Source organism: Podarcis pityusensis, assembly GCF_964106645.2.
Source record: "Podarcis pityusensis genome assembly, chromosome: 5".
Taxonomy (NCBI): Eukaryota; Metazoa; Chordata; class Lepidosauria; order Squamata; family Lacertidae; genus Podarcis; species Podarcis pityusensis.
The window spans coordinates 66,773,923-66,797,188 of NC_138032.1; the positions used below are offsets into that span (position 1 = coordinate 66,773,923).

At 39.8% G+C, this 23,266-nt stretch overlaps 1 protein-coding gene across 4 annotated transcripts in view; it reads left to right on the forward strand.

The window, feature by feature from the left end:
• PRKG1 (protein kinase cGMP-dependent 1) overlaps positions 1–23,266 on the forward strand; it is a 686,067-nt gene that overhangs the window by 466,223 nt on the left and 196,578 nt on the right. The window lies entirely within an intron of this gene.

The window sequence follows — 23,266 nt, forward strand, 5'->3', positions numbered from 1 at the left end:
ATCAAGAGCATGTGCCCTATTTTTTCTTTCAGGGAAATACTTTTAAATGGATCACATGTGGTAGAATATGTTTTTCATCCTCCCCAGACACTGATGGAGGGTTCAGAATGGAGCCAATTTATACATGGGAATTCTTAGTACAACTCAGCAGGTGAACCAGCGGTGGAGGAGGAGCTATTGGGTGGAAAAGAACACACACACAACCAAAAATAGTTGGATTATAGGGAAGTGATCAGACAGCAGCGGATACTGTGATTTCCCCAGGGATAGCAAGGGTAACATATGGATAGTGGTGCTCAGGAGACTTAAATAAGTGATCGTTGCTCATCCTTGGTGGGAGGGTCCCCATGCCCAAATATAAACAGTTCAGGTTGACCAGAGGGCTGATGGAATATTTGTGGCAGGAGAGCCAAACCAGTCCCTTCTTCACCATTGGCCTGGTTGTTGTTTACTACAGAAATTTGTGGCCTTTTAAAATCCAGTATCAGGTCTGACTCTTTTGTGCTGTCTGCACTGGAGAATTTCTGATGCATTGGTTCCACCTGGGAAACAAAACCAAGCTCCAAAACCTGGAAAGACGTTGAGATTAGGTGAACTTAAAATGCATCCTAAAATGAAGCTTTATTTTCTGTACTTAAAGCTGCTCATATTGTTTTCCATCTGTTTCTTTGCTTCTTCAGTGAGGAAACACATATTTTTAGACACGAATTCTTTCAGTGGTTGTATATTTAAAACAACAAATGGATCGTCTTTCTGTTTTCCATCTTTAAATGACCACCCGTGGTTGTTTGGCTCCGTAGAGTTATATGTTTTGACAGGAAGACATTCCTTGAGGGGGCACAACCAGTTTTGCAGTATGCAAACAAGATCAGACAGTGGTTTCGTTGTATCATTTATTATTTTCCCCATGATAATGTTTGTTACTAATGAGCCTGTGTTATTCATAGGGTGGATTTTTATATGCTAAAAATATATGTACCCCAAAAGTGCTTTTGTGGCAGCACTTCACAGCTGTCAGGTAAGATATACTCCACTGCATTTATTAATACAGTAAGGAGAGGAAATGAGAGGCTAAAACAAACAAACAGCACAGAGGAAAATACCAAGTTGATTATAAATAGTAAACAGAACTCTTGACCCTTCTACACTTTGTGTGTGTGTGTGTGTGTGTGTGTGTGTTTGTGTGGTATTAGAATCAAATAAATTCCAGTTAAATTACTTTTATTGATGATTCCAAATTAATGTAACAATTTATTAAGATATTATTTAGAGTATAATTATACAGGGATGGTAGAATAGAACATTATGATGGCCTCACACATTTCTGAAACCTTTCCTACTCACTTCTTACCTCAAGTCTATGCATGAGGTTGGGATTCAGATTAACCGCCCACATTTAAAAACATGTGAGGGGGCTTTAGGGTCACACTGTATAGCCTCAACCCCCCAAAAGTATCATTCTCAGCCACATGTTCAGCAAGCATGAGGTGTTCTGCATGTAAGGGGTGGATCCTGGCTCAGCCATGTATAAACATTGCACAAGGAGCATTCCAGATTGGCCCAAGTTTCCCCCTTGTGTGTAGAATCCATTCTAATGCTTACCAAACATACAGCGATTTGGTGTTTTGGCCAGTGGTCATTTGGGGAACAGGCAGGGCTGTGCTGTACATCATTAAATGTAAGGGGTTGTACTGATTTTCTCTCTTCTAGTTAAGATACATGGGGTGGGGGGACCACTGAATGATTCCCTCCTCCTTAATTATCAACATAAAGTAGGTATCCTGCTGTAAAGTTAAAGTTTTCACAGTGCTGGAGTAATTTAGGTCCCAATAGCATGCTGTTCATTTTTCTTCTTATGTTAACTGCAATTTAACTTACTCTAAATCCCCTTTGATGAAATCTTCACACCATTGGAACACATGCAGAGTGTGAGAAAGGGGTATGAAATGTCACAGAAGAATCTTCCCCTTTGTGGAGGAGAATACACCATCATCATTATTACTACTACTACTACTACTATTACTTACTGTATATACTGCATAATGCCACAATAAGTTTTTAAGCAGTCACAAAGTACGGATACATAGAATATAATCATGAAGGAAGAAAGCTTTTTTATTTTTTATCGCTTTGGGAATGCTATGAGCCCAAATAAAGTTGATACTTAACATTTAACCCACATAAATGTGTAACTGTTTATCCCACGCTTATATTGCAAGGCTGTCAACAAAGTGTGCTAAATAAAATTCAGTTCCTTTAGGCAGCTGAGTATGCAGCCAAATAATTTCTTCCACCCAGCAGGATACCTAGTGCTTTGTTAAAAAACACAGTGATGGGAGAAGAATGTGTAAAAGAAAAAAAAGTAGACTGAATCAGGAGCTGAACATGTTTCAGATTCTGTCGTTATCTCAGAAGTGCATAAGCGATAAGGTTGTAACCAGTGGGCAAAGATACTGATTCTAAAACCCTGAGAAGGATGTTGGAAGAAAGCAGTGTGTTTTAACAGAAATTATCTGACTATAAACAGATGCTACAATAAATGGCCTACATCTGAAAGAGAAGGAATACTCCGCTGATTTTATCAAGACACTTTATCACAAACTTCTGTGACAAGTGTATTTTTTAATCGCTGTCCTTTGCTCCCTTGTCACTGAGATATCCAGTTCTTGGATTACCTGGGGGACACAAAAACAGTAATTTCAGTGGTGAAAATATGAAATCAAAGGATTGTAGTTTGGAATTTGACCACACTGAAGCTAATCCACAATTTCCCCCCCTTCTCTGTGAAACTTAATGCTGGGATCATAAATAAAATAAAAATTGTATTATAATACTGTTATGCAAATAGGTGGTAAAAACACATTTTGAATAATGTGTGCAGTTTGGTCACCTAAATTCAAAAAGGTTATTGTAGATTTGGAAAAGGTTCAGAAAAGGGAAACTAAAACGATAAGGGGCGTGAAGAAACTTCTACATGAGGAAAGTTTACAGAAGTTAAGGCTTTTTAGTCTTAGAGAAAGGGCAAATAACAGACATGATAGAAGTGTGCAATATTTTGCATGGCATAGAGAAAGCGGGTAGAGAAAAGAGAACTCATGGACATCTCGTGAAGCTGAATGTAGGAAGATTCAGAACAGACAAAATAAATTATTTCTCCACTAACTATGAAATGCTCTTCCATTAGAGCAGTGCTGGCCAATGGCTTGAGTGGCTTTAAAAGAGGATTAGACAAATTCACGGAGGACCACGTTCTTAATGGCTACTATTCACGATGGCTATATTCTGCCTCCATGGTTGGAGGGTTAAGCTTTTGACTGCCATTGGCTGAAAACTGTAGGAGGTGAGAGTGCTGTTGTGCTGTTGTGTTTAGCTTCTGCATGTAAGCTTCCCATGAACATCTGGGTGGTTACTGTGAGAACAGGATGTTGGACTTGATGGGCCATTGCCCTGATCCAGCAGGGATATTATCGGTATTATGTTCCTATGTTAACAGGTGGTACTGGTTGTCTAGTACGATGAGAGTCCACGAGCTTTTTTATTGTAAAAAACATGAATATTTATGGTACTTTTTGTAGGGTAGCTCAGGGACTGCACAATTCCCTGGATTATTGAAAGCCAGCCTTTGGAGGCTTTTGCATAGTGCATTCCAGTTTTCCAGGACCTGCAGAATGAAAGCTAAATGAAATTCTGAAAAGGGAACTGAAAGTATAGAGGTGGTCTTTTTTAGCAATAGTGACAAAGAAAACAGAACTAAAAAGATTATTTCAGCTTAGCTCTGCTTATGTTATGCCTTGGGGGTTTAGCTGTCATAAATAACGCTTCATAGGCTGCGGTCCCATGCAGTATTATAATTTCCATTGAGCTCAGTACAACTTGCTTTTAAGTAAACATGTTTAGGGTCTGTGTATTTCAGTATACAGCAAGATGCAGGACCTCTGTTTTTCTTTCTTGCTTCAGAGGTGAGCCACAGTGCCAGCCACTTAGGAGTTGCTCCATTATCAGAAAGCATTCACAAAACGAAGCAGAAGCTTTAACCAAAATAAAATTAAATGTTGCCTTTATAGTAGCTGCATGAGAGCACATTGTTGCTGCAAAAAAATCTATTAAAATGGAGAAAGGGTGCTTTATATCTCAAGTGCCAAAGCAGATGGAGAGAAAATGAAAAGTGCTTTATTAAGTGGTGTTTCAGCTAGAGATCATATCAGACCTGAGCTCTAGGAGCTTCACTGAGTATTAGCTGAATCCTGGTTGGTGTTAAAACAAGTTGGTTTTAGCCTTTATTTTGGGATCTGCAACAATTCTAGGCACTTCAGTTAATATAACTTTTACTTAATAAAGAAAATCTGTGGCAGATGGGTATGCACTTTAAATGTTTTCCAGTTTGGGTTTGTAAACCTTTCAAACCCTCAAAACACATGTGTCTTTTAAATAGTCTTTGCTAGTTCTGGGAATGTCTTTTACCCTGGACATAGGTTTCTAGGGACAATTTTTCACCCAGCTGCCTTGGGTGGTGGACCCTCAAGAGGTACTGCTCCTTCAGGCTTCCTGCCCAGCCTGCTGCCTCTGCTGGAGAAGCAGCAGCCTGTTCTGGTAAGATCTCACCGAAATCTGACCCTCCCCTAGCTCACGGTTAGTTAGAAGAATCAAGCCAGAGTTTGGAGTTGAGAGTTTGCAGTAATGTGACCTGGAAGGAGAGTCACAGCAAATTTTGAGAGCAATGTTTGCTTTCTGTTTGAATCCAAGGCTGTGGCTATAGGGGAAACAAGAGCCTTTTAGGGTGTTAATGCTGCGAACCCCTCCCTCGTAGGCTCAGGTTGTGTATGTGTAAACAAACCATATATCATAAAGAAACCACAGTCTCCACTGTGCCTCATTCCAAAAGAAAACACAAACCTTGGGTAAACGCCTGGGAGCCCTGGAATCTTGCACTGCTTCAAGATTGGGGTGGAATGCGACAATATCAAACATCAAGAGAGCAACTGGATAAGATGCTTCAAGTAGAAAGCGGGGGGGGGGGTGGAGAGAGAGAGAAATGTTTGGTCTAGCATTTACAATGCCGAAGGATTCATTTCATGGATTTTATGAAAGAGATGTCTTGTTGCATTAGAGGAATAAGGAATTGAAAACAAATCAATACTAAAGTAATACCTAAGTTTATATGGTTGCTTGAGAAATGATAGAGCTGCCAACATTTATAAGCTTAATAATGCTGAGTTTGTTTTGATTGTGTGAAGCTTAGCACAGCTTTTGGTCAATTTAGCAGAGTTCTCTTCCAAAGAACCCCATTCCACTGATTATTATTTTATTTTAGGCTGGAATTTCTGCATCAGAAAGCTTGTCTCTGTTCCATATCCCAATGTAATTGTCTGTCTAACCTTCCAGAATCAGTGTGCCTGACACTCAAAAAGCATTCCATCTGGAGGTGTCCTAAGAATTAATAATAATAATAATAATAATAATAATAATAATAATTTATTTGTTCCCCGCCCATCTGGCTGGGTCTCCCCAGCCACTCTGAGCGGCTTCCAACAAAGATTAAAAATACATTAAAATGTCACACATTAAAAACTTCCCTAAACAGGGCTTCCTTCAGATGTCTTCTAAATGTCAGGTAGTTGTTTATCTCTTTGATGGGAGGGCGTTCCACAGGGCGGGTGCCACTACCGAGAAGGCCCTCTGCCTGGTTCCCTGTAGCTTTGCTTCTCGCAGTGAGGGAACCGCCAGAAGGCCCTTGGCACTGGACCTAACTGGCTTTACCAAAGACATTAGATTAAGCTTAACATGAAGAGCAATAAAAATCTGCTTCCTTTCTTAAAAGAAACCTGACATACAGCCTGACTCTGCATAGACGTTCCTCTGCCTATGAGGAAAGAGCAGTTATATTTAATTTCACATGAGAATTATCTCCTGTCGGAAATATGCTATACATGTTTTCTTAATGCTTTTCATCTTGTAGTAAATTAAGAATAATGTTTGCGTTTTAGCTGGTGACATTTTTGTTCATTATAAATACATAGAATGGAAAGAGTAATAAAAAAATCCATAAGCATATGATATCCTGTAAAGACAGATTTATATATTCAACTGTCCCAACAAAGCATGTGCTTCTCTAATGCATATAGAGTCCCTGGCTTTGCAGGCCACACTGTTCATTTCAATGGAAGTAGCACTCTGTGGCAGAGCTTTCCAAACTTTTCATGTCGGTGATACACTTTTTATACGTGCATCATTTCGCGGCACAGTACTTCAGTTTTACTAGCAAACCAGAGGTCTGCATAACACACCTACACACTGCAGCCGACACACTAACATGTCATGACACACAGTTTGGAAAGCTCTGCTCTACGGAGTCATGTCTGCATGTACACAGGGAATGCCTCTACATGCATAGATTACAACCTCTCCCTTTCCCAAATTATACCATTTGTAGATTCTAATTGCGGTTTCATAAAATAAAGTTGAAGCTTCTTGACTTGTTAATCTGTTGAAAAAAATAAAAGACTGACTAGGAGTCAACTTTCAGATGGTATGAAATGATGCATCGGAAAACTAACCAGAAGTCATCATTGTGCTCAATTTTCTGAGTGCCGGTCCTCATGTAGACAAAATAGCAGAAAACATACCCCCCACACACACCAAACTATGTCATTAAAGCTGGAACTGGAACTGCTTAATGAGGGTTGACTGACTGCTGTCGGGTAGGGGATTGAAATGAAGTATCATTGAAAGGGGCATGGCAGACTGGCCAGAACCCTGAGTAGGAGCACTTCACAACACAACATTATGCAGCAAGCACCACTTGTTTTGTATTTGGTTTTAATATGTCCTGCCATAAATAGATTGGGGAATGCAATCTTGCAGCCCAATGTTAAATACATTCTGTGGAAAGTGAGGGATGGTTCATAGATGCATGTACGTCATTTTACTGCATATGTAGACAGCATTTGTTATGTTTTATAAATGCTAATATTTAGAATAATACTAGTGTGGTTTTGTTGCCAAAGTTGTCCAAGAGGTTCACAAATGAAGATAAGCACCGCAAAAGATAACAATGAGTAGCACAATCAGGGCTTGAAGTGAACTAGTTCAGTTTAATGAAGTTCGCTGAATTAGTTCCAAAAAATCTGAAATATACATAAAAGTTGTTCTCATCACTCCTGCGTAAACTGACTGTAAATTAAATTTGTTTCGGGGTAGAACTTTGAATGATCTCTAGTTAATCTTCAAGTTTATCCTCTTACATTTTTTGTTTTACTCCTTATTTGTTTTTATTTGTTATTTATTTATTGCACTTATATCCCACCTTTCCTCCAAGGAACTCACGTGGCATACATAGTTTTCCTCCTCCCTATTTTATCTTTTTTTTTTTAATAGTATTTATTGCTTTTATACCTTACAAAAAGAAGAAAGAGAAAAGAAGAAAGAAGAGAAAAAAAGCAAAAAGCAAAAGAGAAAACAATACAATACAATATATAAGCAATACAGAATGCAACATTAACATTAACGCATTAACAAAACAAAAACAATTCAAAAAAACACACATCGTACCATCTCAAAATCCTCTCTTTCATTCCCTTGTTTCATCGACCTCCTCTCACCTCCCTTTTTGTATTCCATTTCTATTAATTGTTTCAGCAAATCCTTTCCATCCTTCTCTATTTTCTGTCATGTAATTATCTTAACATATTTTAACCTTGTTTTCCATTAATACTATAATACTTATTTATACTTAATTCCTTAAGATATTTCTACTAAAGCCATATAATTCCCTTCCAACATTTTTCTAACACTCATTAATTTTACATTATTTCCATATATAGGTTTTAAACTTTTTCCAATATTCTTCCACCGTCTCTTCTCCCTGGTCTCGGGTTCTGCCAGTCATTTCCGTCAATTCCAAATAGCCCATCAACCTGGTGATCTTCTGTCCGAGGCTCTCAACTCTTTTCCAGGTCCCTTCTGTAGGTCTCCTTCATATTTATACATGCACTTTACTTTGTCTTCTCCTGATCTTGTTCTTATTTTCCTTCCTTTGATGCTGAAAAGTAGATCTCCGGGGAATTCCCATCTAGCAATGTTTTTATTCCTTCTCAACAAGTCAACCAAATCTCCATAATTAAAACTGAAATTCAAAAGATATTTCCAATCGTGTTCCAAAGTTCCTCCGAGTCTGGCAGTCCCCACAACTCCAGTCTCCTTCTGACCCAAGTCCAGGTCCCAGAGGTCAATCTCCAGTCCAAGTGGGGCTCCAATCCTAGAGGTCTGACTTTCTCTAAATTCAGTCTTGGAAGGCATCAACTTATAATCATCCAATTGCAACTGTAAGGCTGGAGCTCTCTGCCTCACCACTTGTGCCACTTTAGATTCCACAGCGAGAACTTTCTCCCCTGCCTTCTCCTCGATTTGCCATGTCAAAATAGATCCCTGTATCGATTCCTGTGTAATTTCTGTATTAATATTGACTTTTTGTACCAAATTAGTCACTTTTTGTTCCAAGTTATCAATTTTTATAGTCCTCGCATCCGTCTTCTTGAAAAGCTGTTCCAGTGATTCGTTAATCTTGCAAAATGCAACCACTAAGGCTTCTTCTGTCAACATTCTTAACGAGTCAAGGTCAATTCCAATTTCTCACAGTTTTATCTTGCAGATGGAAAATTCCCCCAGTTCAGCTCTTGTAACAATTTCAAAGGCTTCCTCTAGGGGGAAACAGTTTCTATTTGTATCAATCATTTTAAGCACAGTTCAAACAATAAAGTTAGTTTCAATTTTCAGTTACTTTTACTCCTTTGTAAATGCAGAAGGAGACAATGGAAACAAGATATTTCCCTTCTTTAACTTACTGTCAGCAGACAATCTATTCACAGTCAATGAGCATATCCAAAACTTCAATGCTTACTAGCAGCCCGTTTCCAGGTTCAGAGCAGTGGTAATTTGATTTTCTTCACTCTGTCCTGCAGGCTTACACGATCTTAGATCTCCCCCCTCTTCTCCTGCTTCCAAGGGGGGTTTAGTGATTTAACCGATGGAAGTTTAATCCTTTATGAGAGACTTTCCAAGGCTTTAGCTTGCAGCCTCTTTGCTTCAATCTATATACAAAAGGGGGAGGCGGACTTCCTGTTTGAAGCCTCCCCGTTTCGGTGCCAAATTAAGACGTTTAAAAATCCAATTTTCCGTTCTACTCACAGGTTGTTGTTTTAAGATCAAATTGTCCACAGGAAAAAGTCAGCGCTCTCCTGCAACAGCAATGCGGCTTCACTCCGTGAAAAAAGCAGTCGATTCAAAGCACCATGCCACTCACCCCACCTCGCTCCGGATCCCCAAAACCGGGTTTCCCCGCAAGTAGGGGAGGCGCAAAAGGTGCCAGCTGAATCCCACGTCCACAAGCCTCTCCTGCCTGTGGTTTTTGATGGGTCTCCGCCTTCGCCGTGGCGGCCAGACCCTAATTTCCACGGAGCGGATTCCTCCCGATCAGAGGAATCCAGCCATTGTGGGAGGCACCTCCCCGGAAGTCCCCGCCTCCCCATTTTATCATCACAACAACCCTGTGAAGTAGGTTAGGCTAAGGTTACCAGATTTTTTTCAATGAATCCAGGGACACATTTCAACATCAATGGATTTTGTATGGGGACTGATTTGTAAATCCATGGAATGTCCCTGGGAAACGGGGACATCTGGTAACCTTAGGTTAGGCTGAGAGTTAGTGACTGGCCAAAGGTCATAGCTGAATGGAGATGTGAACCCTGGTGGCCCAGGTCCTTGTCCAACACACTAACCACTACATGGCACTGACTCTTTGGGCTCTTAAAGATCAAAACTGCTGGGGGAAATAAACTAAACAACTCACATCCTACTGCATGTGTGCTTTGATGATTTCTTAGTCTCCTTAAGTATATTTTACACTTCAGCACAGCAGCTTGTAACATTATGAATGGTTAAAAAAAAATGCTGGTGACCATTTGGATTAACTTGAATTGAATTATTAACAGAACTTGTTTGTTTCATAAAGAGACAAATGAGAGCAAAAATTAGTTCCTTTTGGGACATGCTGGACTCAAACTACAGATAGTTCCTTTTCAAAACAAACTTTCCAAGCTCTGAGCACAAGTAATTAAAAACAATTATTTAAACAGATGGCTATTTAAAAAGCAGCTAACTAGGTAATGCCTGACAAAAAGCTGTATTTCTGAAGCTCAGTAAAGGGTGAACCTGGCGTGTCTGGGAAGTTGATTCTGTAACGATAGGGAAATCACTATAGTATATTCCGGACTCCCCACCTTTCTTCCATTAGCAGGACACTCTGAGAATTGCCTCCTTTGTATAAGCAGGATATAAAATGACAATAATTAAACTTCATGATGATGGAGAAAGAAAGGAGCAAGAAAACCCAGGTGTGGGTAAATATAGCTGAGCTTGAAGCACAGATGCTTGCCTTTGTGACAACTGCCATTAGCACAGCTAGTGTAGAGACTGTCAATTGTTACTGGAGTTACCAATGAAGGCAAACTCCTGGGAGAGCAAGAGGATATGCTTACCCTTACTCAGTATGTTTTGGGCTTTGTTTTGTTCAGGTTGAACTGTCACCAGCACAAAGGATGCTGAACTGGTTTTGAAACACTGTTGTGTTTTCTGTGCTGAAAAGCCCATTAGATGCTATGTTTATGTAATATTAAAGATATCCTGTCGGCTTCTCCTTCTTTCCCTCCCTACATCTTTCTTTTAGGCTGTAGTCCTCAACCTATTTATCCAGGGCTCAGCCCTGTTGGACACTGTGGAACTTGCTTTTGAAAAACCGAATGCAGGATTGCATTGTCATTCTCATCCCCCCCTCCCAAATCAAAACACCTTCTTTCCCTGTGGGTGTTTTTATCTTAGTATTGAAGTTGATTTATATACAATTCATAATCAAATCCATAAAGTGTAACTTCAGGTGTTTTTCTTTAATGCGACATTGTCATTTGTAAAATTTGGCAGGTTTCATTTGGAGCGAATTAACTCAGTCTAATGTATAATGTGCCTTCTAAAATATTTGCTCTTCTGTGCCATCCTTTTAATTAGTATACAGTAATTTATATATGCTTTTCTGTAGAAATGTCTGTCTATCTGGCTTTCACTCTTGATATGAATGGCATCTGTTTAGGTTTTGGTGTGTCTAGATTTGTAGGTGCTACACAAATACAGTGGCCCCTTGGGTTATGTTACCTTCAGGTAACGCAACTTTCGGGTTGCGAACGCAGCAAACCAGGATTTTGCCATGCGCAGAAGAGCTCTATCATGCTGCCCGTGTGCGCAGAAGTGGCACCTCTAGATGCGGACTTTTTGGGGTACATACGAACCCCCGGAATGAATTAAGTTCATATCTGGGGGGGGGGGCGTCCACTGTACAATGAAAAGAGGCACAGTAAGGAGAATGAAGGAGCAAGATAAAGGGACAGTGTGTATTTGCATCTATTGCATTTTTCATTGAACTTGGTTGTGTGTGTGAAGCTGACTGAGTAATCCTGGAGGTCATGTGTGCAAGAAGTAAGAAACATGGCTAATTAGTCTTCTTCAGGTAAATCCTGTTCTAGATAAACAAGTGGAACTGAAAATGTACTCTGAAGAAGCTGGGTTTGTTTGAAGAGAATGGCCTGGCTTGCATGTCATGTGATGCCAAACTATGCTCCCACACATGCAGGCTCCTGGGGAGGAGATTGTGGACATTTTATTCCTCTCTGCTCATGTTGCTGCTGTGCCACACTTCCACAGGTTGGCTTAGTATAGCGATGGAACCCAGGCTTGTGGTTTAGCTCTCTCCAGACTAACCATGAGGCTGTAAAACCAATGTTTATCCTTGGTTTATGTTGGTGGGTGACATAAATTATACTATCACATACCTAACAAATAACAAATACTATGCTGAAGTTGGTTATTCATTCTCAGTCCCCTATTTGCATGCATGTTCAAAATAAAGTAAATGCACAGTTGAAGTCTATATATGCACTTCAAAAATAGCTGAAACATGATGATAGAAAATAAGGAACCAGCAGAGGCCACTGAAGAATATGCTTTGGGCCACCACAAATCATACATCCAAGCTTCTGGGAGAGTGTTGAATCCTGCCAGGCCAAAGCTTCCTCAAGAGATGGTCAAGTGCATATAAGCACACCAAAATGTGTAGAAAAAGAATAAGGAAGTGGGGGTAGACACCCAAGATGATTCTTTGGAGCACCACAGGTCAAATGTCCATACATCAACAAGAGAGTTCTCTGCAAAATGGTGTTTAATCCCACAAATGTCCATACTGGGCAAATGCACATCCAAAGCAGCTTAAAAGAAATAAGTTTAATACAACAACTCAACCTCAGAAAGACTGAAGAGAGCCAGGAAAAAATAATAATTTGACTAAACGGCCACCCTGCATTTCTGACACTGCTTTCTTCATTATAATTATTTATATCCTGCTTTACTGGTGGGGTAGAAATTCAATTCGGTTCACATTTTTGAACAAACTTAACTAACTCACACTTTCTGAAATAATATGCAAATGGAAACACAGCCTTCCCTCGAAATTCACCCTTCTCTGAATTTTGCAATGCAGTTCTCCAGCCACAGACTGCATACAGAAATACATCTAATAGAGCAGTGTGTGTATAAACAATCACATATTCATAAAAATGCATAACATGCATTATTTTAAGGGAAATGGCTTGCAGAACTGTATATATTATGAGAAATTCACATTAAAATGCTCATAATTTTTTGTGAAGACTTGTTTTGATCTTATTTACCGTATTTATTTGCAAAGCTGGTGTGGAAATCTGTAGAACAGATTGGAAAACTGAAAAGCTGAAACTGACAGATTCACCCATCCCTATGTACTGGGGGTGAGTTTACAAGTTGTACTAAAAGACATTGATAAGATCACATTAAACAACAGTAAAATTGTAGCAAGTAATTGGGAGTGGGGGGAGAGGCCATAGCCTCATGGTAAAGCATTTGGTTTGCATGCATAAGGTCCCAGGTGCCATTTCCTTTTCTCCTCCACCTCATCTCTGAGTATTTATTACAGCAGTTTATGGTCAGTGCCGGATTTACTTAAAAGCTAAACAAGCTATAGCTTAGGGTCCCACTCTTTTGGGGACTCCTATGATGTAAGTAATGGGCTCTGCCTGCTAGCCTGCTCCCTAAAATATTCAACACAAAAAACAGTGACAATTTGTTGTTGACAAAGGACAGCTGGACATATAAAGGGCCCCATAACCTTCAATAGCTTAGGGCCTCATCAAACCTAAATCTGGCCCTGTTTATGGTGGATGAGCTGGTTGTTCACTGGCCCCATAGACTCATCTGAGAGTGTTTCTGGACCTCGCCCTGCATGGCCATTCCTTTCTCCTTCAGATACCTCACTTTCCTCCCCTTGAAGAGGAGGAATCTGACTCCAGCGTAATGGAAGAAAACTACTTTTGTAAGAGAGCAAACCTTGGCCTTGATCTTGAAGCCACTGCCTCAATAGTGCTGTCTCTGGACACAGTGGAAATGACACCACAACAGCCCCTGCTACTTAGGTTGTGTTCACATGAGCACTGTTCTATGGATTGGTTTTAATTTCTATTGTACAAGCTGCTTTTGGAATGTCAGCTGAAAAGTGATATTCCATAAATAAATGAAAGCAGTAAGTATTCCTGTAGCCATAATTCAGTATTAAAAAATGTTTTCTTTTTGTGCTAAGCAGAGTGTCATATGCTATCCTTTACATAGGTCTGTACACTTTCAATGGGGGCAGGAGTTTAATTATGTTTATTTCAGCTTCCGTCGTTTTAAAGATACGTGCATTTCGAAGATAAAAATAAATCAATGCAACACAGAAAAACCAGTTGCTACATCCATTTGGCAAAATCTAAAATGATGTCTGCTGTACAGAGATCAAGTCCATAGAGGGACCTTAGGTAGTTGAAATTTTGTTGAAAATCTGCAGTACCAATGAGAGGAAGTAAAAAGCAGGTTTTGAAGGAGGTATAGGTAATAGACACTGAAATATTTCCAACAGGAGCTGGGGAAATTTGCTTTTAAAAGCAAAACACAGCAACTTCTGCAAATGATGTCATCCTCTCTGGTTTCCCAAAATAGCTTATGCTTCAGGAAATCTCTAGTTCCCTTTGGAGCTGCTCTGAGGTCACTCCATGTGCAAGGGTAATATCTGGGTGATGTAATGCTCGTGGCTTGTTTAGCATAAGAAACAGAGTTACAAAGAAAGCTGTTCCATAGAGTGATATCTGTAGAACCAAGAAATATCTTTGTTTCCTTGGGTGAGTTCTGTTGTTTTAATGTGTACATATCACAGACTTGTTGGGTATCTGCCATGCTTGAAGGATAGGAGAAAATTTCAATTCAGTTGACATTAAAAGCTGAATCTTATCAGACTTGCACCTTCTCAAACAATATTAGAACTGGAATACATCCATCCTTCAAAATTTGTATATATCCCAGTTTTGCAGTGCAGTTTGCAGTCAACCAATGTTTCTAAAAATTCATATAATGGGTAAAATGTGCATACAAATGAATATGTTAGTAAAATAGCACACACAAATGCATTGATTAGAATGAACTGCTTGCAAAAATGCATACACTATTCAAAAGCTACATACAAAAATAGGCTTATTGGGAGAAATGAACTAAAACGCTGAACAATTTTCGTGATTTTTTATGGGCAAATTGCTGCAGAAATGTGGAGGGCTGAATTTAATAATGGGAAAATGAGAAATGGAAGAAGAAGAGGAGTTTGGATTTGATATCCTGCTTTATCACTACCCTAAGGAGTCTCAAAGCGGCTAACATTCTTCTTTCCCTTCCTCCCCCACAACAAACACTCTGTGAGGTGAGTGGGGCTGAGAGACTTCAGAGAAGTGTGACTGGCCCAAGGTCACCCAGCAGCTGCATGTGGAGGAGCGGAGACGCGAACCCGGTTCCCCAGATTGCGAGTCTATCGCTCTTAACCACTATACCACACTGGCTCTCTCTGGGAGAGAGCAGGCAATCTTTTCATTACTCCTTGAAGTGTATTCATTTTTACTTTTGGGAACACATGCTAGGAAACGGGGGTCAGTCATAGCTCACAGAGGCCTGAACCTGTAGTTTTGTTTATGTAGGATGCAAAAGCAGCTTATAGGTATAACTCACAACTTCTTTAAAATGGACCATGTGAAGGAACTGTCCATAATGAAATTCTGATACTGAGGTAGATTGTGGACTGCTTTATATTGCTGATCTCTGTGATAAGTTGAATGGTAAAGACCAGCAGAACTGCAGCCCAGTCCTATGGAAAACTACATGTTCTCAGCCCACCAGATCTATGGTATTACTTACACCTAATTGCAGCCATTGTTGGTGTCTTACAGTGCAATACTATGCCTGCTTGCTCAGAAGTAAACTCTATTTGTTTCAATAGGGCTTACTCTCGGTAAGTGGGTATTAGTCTCTATTGACATCAGTGCACCTGTATGAAATGCCCACTAGGAGAAAATATGATTTTCCTTAAAGATCTATTTCTCTCTACAAAAGAGCTCCCTTAGACCCTATTCAGCATGAGTTCTCATTTCAGACAATGATTTGAGTGGTATTTTTTTTGGTTTAAAAAAGAGATTGTTTATAACAGTAGAATGGTGCCTTTGTATTACAGCACTATATTTCTATTCACTTTCTATATTTATTAACAGCTCGTGTTAGATGTGCAAGCCACACAGTTTCAAAGGAAGCAGAAGGAGAGCTGTTTTCCCCCCTCTTAAGTGCCATCCTGCAGTGTATTTTGAAAAGCCGCTGCTTTCTCTAATAAAATGTACAGAATTGTGTTTGATTTGGTATGTACTCAATAGCTTGGAAAATAGCCAACGAAGTATAAAACTCATTGACAAAGAAAATGAAGGGATAAATCTACTTAAATTTAAACAGTACAGTGGAACCTTGGGTTAAAAACTTAATTCGTTCTGGAGGTCTGTTCTTAACCTGAAACTGTTCTTAACCTGAAGCACCACTTTAGCTTGTGGGGCCTCCTGCTGCCGCTGTGCCGCTGCTGCACGATTTCTGTTCTCATCCTGAAGCAAAGTTCTTAACCTGAGGTAATATTTCTGGGTTAGCAGAGTCTGTAACCTGAAGCGTATGTAACCTGAAGCATATGTAACCTGAGGTACCACTGTATATTCTTAATGTCTGGATGTGATGTCAATAGAAGGAACATACCAAGTTGTGAGTCATCTTTCAGGTTTTAGCCAGGAAAAAATGACTTATTGTTTAAGAACTGAACTCTTAACAGGATTCATGATATTTTGCAAGAGCGCTTTGCCATCCTGGGAGAGCCTATGTGAGAGACTAAAGAGGCTGGCTGTGATTTTTCTGTCATGACCAGAACAAGCACAATCTGATTAACTGTAGGGGAATATCCATTCCATCTGTTTAGATGGTGTTGATTCATCATGGACCAGTGAGGACTGAGCATGCTCAGTAGCTAGAGGATGCTAAATGTCGGTAGTAGAAGTAAAATGAAAAGACCGGGGCGGGGGGGGGGGAGAATGGGGTAGCTGGAACCCTGAACATGAGCACACCAACTGGGAAGAATAACACTGTTGCAGCAGAGACGAATTTAGAGGAGCATGACTGATTTGGTCGCACTGGGGCATGGAGCCTCTGGGGCTCTGCCAGGGCCGCCACTACTATGAGGTAAAATGGAAGGCGAGAATCAAAGGGGGTGCCAAATTTTGCTGTTGCACAAGGTGCTGCTGAAATTTAAGACTCCGAGGTCCACCACTGGTTGCACGTCCCATTTGTAACATAATTAAAAATAATTTAAAATGCATTCACATATAGACTGCTCCTAGGCAAGCTACTATGCATTATTCTAAGGGCCACCTCACACACAATATTGTTTTGCACTCTTCATTTGCCTGAGTAATAGGGGTGGATGTCGCATCATCATTTTCTTTGTGAGTGCTAAAGACTGAGGGCAGAACTGGATTTTATAATGACAGATATTTTCCCCAAACACGCACCTGCTGGTTAATGCTAATCTTGGAGCAGAGGCATTTGGAAGGAAGGATTAGTAGGCGAGAGAGGGATGTTGAACACTTTCTGCATTGTTGATTCCCTTCAGCAAATGCCCATGGGATGCTTTTTCCTTGTTGCAGGTTTCTTTTGGTCTCAAAGCCTGGGGTGGAAAAGGGGAGACAGAGAGACACCTTAAAATGGTGGGGGTGGGCAGCATTTGCAGGAGAGATTTGGAATGCAAAGAAATTATTAAACACTCTTCCTTCTTGCTGATTTACATCTGCAGATGTCTGCCTTTGTGTTCACATTATGAAGGAAACGGGTGGGAACAAAATCCTGTGTCTCCTCATGAGCCAGGATCCAAAGAACCACATGGTGTGTGGCTTGCATTTCTAGCAGATACCTATTTCTGATCACTCAGAAGTTGTTGTTAATGCTTAATCCACTAAGCAACAGGGCAAATAGCTTTTGGGGCAGGAGGTGCTATTTCTCCCTACACAGTGATACAAAGCATTTGCTGTTGGCTGAACCTCTGCAAAAGGAATGGGGTTCCTCTTTGACAGATTGTACAACCCTTCCTGTTCTGGAAGTTAGATAAGCTTCTGTTGCTCAGAACTTGACTTTTCCTTATGTGGCCCATCTTATTATGGGAGATTATCTAAATTAACAATATGGGTTCTGTTGCTGCAAATGGTTTCAGTGAAGTGTGCACAGATCAGGCTTTAGTTCTGAAATCATTAACTCTTTCTTCCTTGCACTCCCCATATAAGCCAGCTAATAACCAGCATGCAGTGGTAAGTTTGGTGCTCCACTGACCTAGCCAGATTTGAGCAGTGACCCCAGAGGTGAAGAGCTTTATGTGCTATTTCCAGTCTCTAAACCACACAGTCCCCAGATAGAAAATGGTTTTTCTTTTTCTTTTTCGCACAAACAAAAGTTCAGTGTTAGAGCAATGAGCACTTTGATTGAATTCATGGGAGAATATTGTGAAAGCCGTTCTTATTACCCACTGTTATCGGTTATCCTCAGAGGCAGCTGAAATATGGTCACTAGCTTGCAAAGCTTGAAAAAACACTTTCCTTTCCTCCTGGAAAAAGCTTCACTGGCAGCAAATCCTTCCTGTAATCCAGCTGATTTGTTTTCTAGTACTATTATTATGAAAAGAAAGGATGGCACAATGATTAGATACTGACATCCGATCCAATCTCTTCTAGCTAAAAGCAAGCATGGTGACATCAGCAGAATGGTTGCCACCTGAGTCGGATGTTTTCCATTTGGAATTCTTGCTCAGACTCCTAATCTGTTGAAGTGATCAAGAGAGTATCTGTTTAAGAAAAAAAACCATGCAAACCATTCTGATCCATCGATAGGAAGTACCCCCAATCCATCAAGGCATTTGATTGTGGTTGCAGCATCGTGAAGAACATACTCCAAATATAGTCAACCATTTCCAAGCTCATTCCCCCTCACCTGAAACATGTGGGCCATCCCCTTGCCCTGAAGGCAAGCAAGTATACTCCTTTGTGTGACCTCCTACTTAGTGTGCTCCTTGCACTGTTGGGCAGCATTTGTGAAATGGGTGGGTGTTCAGATGAATCAGGCTTGGGTGAATTCATCCTACCTTGGATTCTGCATGCTCCTTACATGCTAACCTCATGTTCAATATTAGGAACCCATTTCAGTTCTTCAGACAGTGATACAGAAGCTTTGGACATGGCCAGTCATTTTCCTCTGAACTTGGAAGCTAGGGCCATGACATACCTTCCCATACCAAGAGTCTCCATCGCCACATCTTCCTCTTCCAGAACTTGTGCCGATCCCTCATCGTTATCAGAATGTGCAACCCTGCTACTGTTTCCTCATACCCACACCAGCCGTTGCAGTCCCCTCCTGGCCTCCATCTCTGCACCATACTTCTCTGCTGTATCTCTCCTCAACAAGCCCCACTGAAGCCTCTGCTTACTCCTACTAAATCAGCAAGAAGGCTATCTTTGGTAAAGTATTATTATATGCTTCCTATCGGATTGCTATGAAGGAGTCTGAGTTCCTTAAGAGTTAATGGCAACTTCCAACCATATCTATCATCAGGTAGATTTCAAGCAAACAGCCAGAATAATGTAAATAAAAACAAACTCTAGAAGGTTTTTCACTATCTAGGGCATCTTTTTGGTAGAAGTAACAGACACGGAATTGCAATACTGTATCTATTAATATGGAGCAAACCTTTAGTAAAAAATAATGTTTTAGTTGAACAAAGCTGCCTTTTAAATTCTCGAGACCACTCTGAACTTATTAAGGGTTTAGTTTTGATTTTTACTATGTTGTGCATAGCCTTCCCACTTTGTTTTCATTTATCAAGGACTTTTTTAAAGCCAAAAAGTGATTTGGCAAGTTGCAGAGCTTTTTCTATCTTGAGTGGATTTAATGCATCTGTGGCTTAAGCAATAATCTGCTTAACATTGTTGTGGTTAGAAATATTAATTATTTTCTACTTCATTTCTGAATTTGGCTTCCATATGTGTTTGTTTGAAAATGCTGTCAGTAAACATGTAGCAAAAGTAAACATACATGAACAATGCAAACCTTTAATATAAATGGATTCTCCCTACCATTTCTGGAAATAAAGAGTATGCTTTAACAACAGCTGTGTCTTCTTGAAAAGAGGGAGAAAGCCTACTCATTGCTTTGGCATTGGCTTTCTAAAATGGATCATTGTGTGGCACATTATCTTCAGCTGTTCCACCCTGTAGGGCTGCAGTCTATTATAGCTCTCTCCAGAAATGTAAATCTCTTGCTGTGCTTTCTCTGAAGCAATGTTCTGCAGACAGTGAAGCTCCCTTTGTCTGCCTTGTTTTAATAAGTATTTGTTCATCATCTGTAGCAAATGTTAACACCTGGGATTTAGTTCATTACTGTTTTTTTATTTTTTAAGGCTGAAAGTGATTTATAGAGCTTCATGTGGTGAGATTGGAAGAAGTTAATACTACTAAATTATATTTCTTCCATCTATTAACTGTTTAATTTTGGTCATGGTGCTTGTTATTAATATATATTATATGTGTGTTTGTTTAACACACACACACATACACCAAAAAAGGAAGGTAGGAGGGACACGGAGAGAGGAAGGGAAAGAGATTCATTAGATGCTAGGAAGAAGAAAAAGGGAAGTAAGTAAAGATTTGGGGAGAGGTGAGTGAATGTTCAAAATGGGAAAGGAAAATTGAGGGGTGAATTATACTTGAAGAGAGTTTTAAATAAAATAGAACATCCCCATATTGGCAGTGAGACAGAAAAGAGTGCAGGGAGAAGAAAGTTCAACTAAAAAAATGTGTGGGGAAAGGCAGGTAAAGAGAGAGTAAGGAAGAGGGATAGGGAATGCCAGGCCCATCAATACTTTTAAAAAGTAAGATGGAACAACTTTATATGATGGGGGAAGTTGATGATGAGAAAAGCGAAGATGCTTGATCATTCCAGTAAGGGAGATATATAACACAAGAAGAAGAGGCAAAGATGTATTTGCACTATGAAACAACTGAAAATAAAGCTTTGCAGAAATGTGCAATAAAAGCTAAAGGATTTTGCTGAGTCAGTAGAAAGTAAAACATGAATTTCAGCGACATCATAAAGAAGCAATATGACTTAGCTGCAGCATCAATTTAGAGATAGAAAGAAAGAGAGGGAGTACAGATAATGGTCAACCTTTGACCATGTTACACAGAGTGAAAGATAAGTTTGTATATAGAAAGTGGTTGACAGAAATGAGTCCAGGAGGAAATTCTACATTGCAAGATTAAAATTTGCTTGAACGAGAGAGGTATAGAAAGAAGATATTTGCTTCTAGTGTGCATAAGGCAAGCTCAAAGTATTAGAAAGGATGTATTAAGCAGATAAAACAGGTTTCCATTTAAATAAAGGACTAACATATTCAGACACCATGAGTAATTTCTATAGGTAGTGTGGAGAACATAGTTTCCTTTCTAAGTGCTTAGCAGATGTTTGCTATAGGGTTTGAGGATGCATAAATCTGCCAGGGGCTTTCATCCTCAGATTTAAGAAAGCAGACAACACTGGTATATTATTGTCCATTAAAAATGTTGAAAGAAATAAGAAATGTCGCAAAATTCAAGAAGGCAATTTTGTTAGGAAACATTTTAGCGGAATTCTATACAGGCGTGTCTCCACTTGCACACGATCAGCACACGCGCTGACACATGTGCCAAAAATGGCACTGAACGGGGATAGAGTAGAGCGGGGCATGGGCAGAACAGGGAATACCCACTTGTATGTGTCATGGTGATGTGCATAGTGACCCAGAATGGAACTCCAGCTTTCCTTATAGTACAGCATCTTAGACCAAAGGTGCTCAGATTAGTTTTGCCTCTTAGGTACCTTAGTCCTGTATATTTATTCTGACAAATCTCCCTCCATTCCAGTACCATACTGTGTTTTGTAATACCCTGATAGTACAGTTTTGGGCATGTCCCTTCCTAAACATATATGTTCAGAATTTGCTTTTTAAAAATCTGACTGTAATTCCCCCCCACCCCCCAGCCCTGCCAATGTACTGTATTCTTGGTGTGTGGGTGGTTTTTGTTTTAACTTAATTTTATCTTATCTTTTTTTTTACTAAGAATTAGTGCTGTATGTAAGTTTTTCTCTCCTGCTGAAACTATCATTGAGATTGGGGGAGTTTACTAGGATGAAACATTTTTACATTCTCAATGCTGTTCAGATTATACACCGTTCTGTGATTCCAAGAGAGAGACTGTTAGATGAGAAAGTAGTGAAATTGTGGATGAAACCCTGGGGGACTTAATAGGCTTAGCAGTAAACTCTGTATTCAAAAGTGTCAGGTGCTACCATGCATAATATAACCATGAGATGCAGTAGTAGAAGGATGTTTCGATGCTTGTTATACTCTGCGTAATGAATGGGGTTTCTCTTTCTGCTTTTACTAATGTTTGTGGCTCTAATTAGAGGCAAGAGGTTTTTATTTTTATTTTGAGGTATTCAAATAATAAAAAATGAATTGCTGTGAGATGCTCTGTGAGTTTCTCAAACACAACAAAGCCATGCCCAGTCCTCATTCTCTCGCCCTCTCTCTTTTTGGGGGTTATTATTATTCATGAATTAAAGTATCCAGCAGGGCCGGATTGTAAGTGAAAGTATCTAACTGCGTAAATGGATTTCCACATGGCTTCATGCTGGTCTGTTGCTTGAATAAGCTTTATAAGGAGTGTGCTCCACTAGCCATTTTCCATATATCTGTCCAGCTAATGATGTAATATCACAAAATGCATCCTTTAGAATTGGAAGGACATGAAAATAATGTCTTTTTTTTGTTATTATGAAACATAATGAAATTAAACTACCTCCCACAATTTGTTTAGTTATAAATGTATTTTACCAAAGTGTTATGCGATTGACCTATCTTGAATGAATTCTTTATTTTCTAATCTGTCTTCTTAGCCTGCATATAGCTTTGCACGACTCTTGAATGCCATACTTGGATCTCGGCTGGAGTCTTTCTTAAGCTCTAGATGCACATGGGCAAGTCATTTTCTGCCATTCTGTAAAAGAACAGTAACAATCGCCTATGTCAGCAGGCTATCTTAAGGACAAATATGATAATTAGTCTCCAGACTAATGTGCTGTAGAAATTATGTAGAGATGTGCTGTAGAAATTATGAATGGTGACAGTATTATGCATGGTTAAATCCTAAACGTTAATCCAAGTGTTGTTGCCATCTGGTTTTCTTTTTCCTTTTGGTGAGTAAGATTCCACAATTCTGCATACTGGTGGACTTTTATCATTCTCTTTTATCAACAAGGTGGGGACATATTTTCAGTTTCTCAGATTTGATAGGTTGATAATTTAATCATTGTCCTCAGCCCATAGAGAAAAATCCAACACACAGTAGTAGATAGCATGGTGGGTCTGCTGCACTCACCTGTCTGTTGATTGAGGTGGCATAGTGCACAGCCAAGCTGGCTCTCCTGGCTGGTGTGCTTGCACCATGCTGACCTCCCTACCGCCTTAGTCCTCCTCTCTTCCTCACAAATTAGTAGTGGTTCAGCTGTCAGAAGGTCAGGTGAACACCACACCATGACCATTCCATCTATTCCTGCCTACACTTTGCAGTGGTGCAGTAGATGCAAAACTGCACATGGGACCTCACCACCACGCCAATTATTATTTTTCTAACCTTATCCAAATGCTTTTAGCTTTCGGCAAAATTCCTCAGATGTTTGC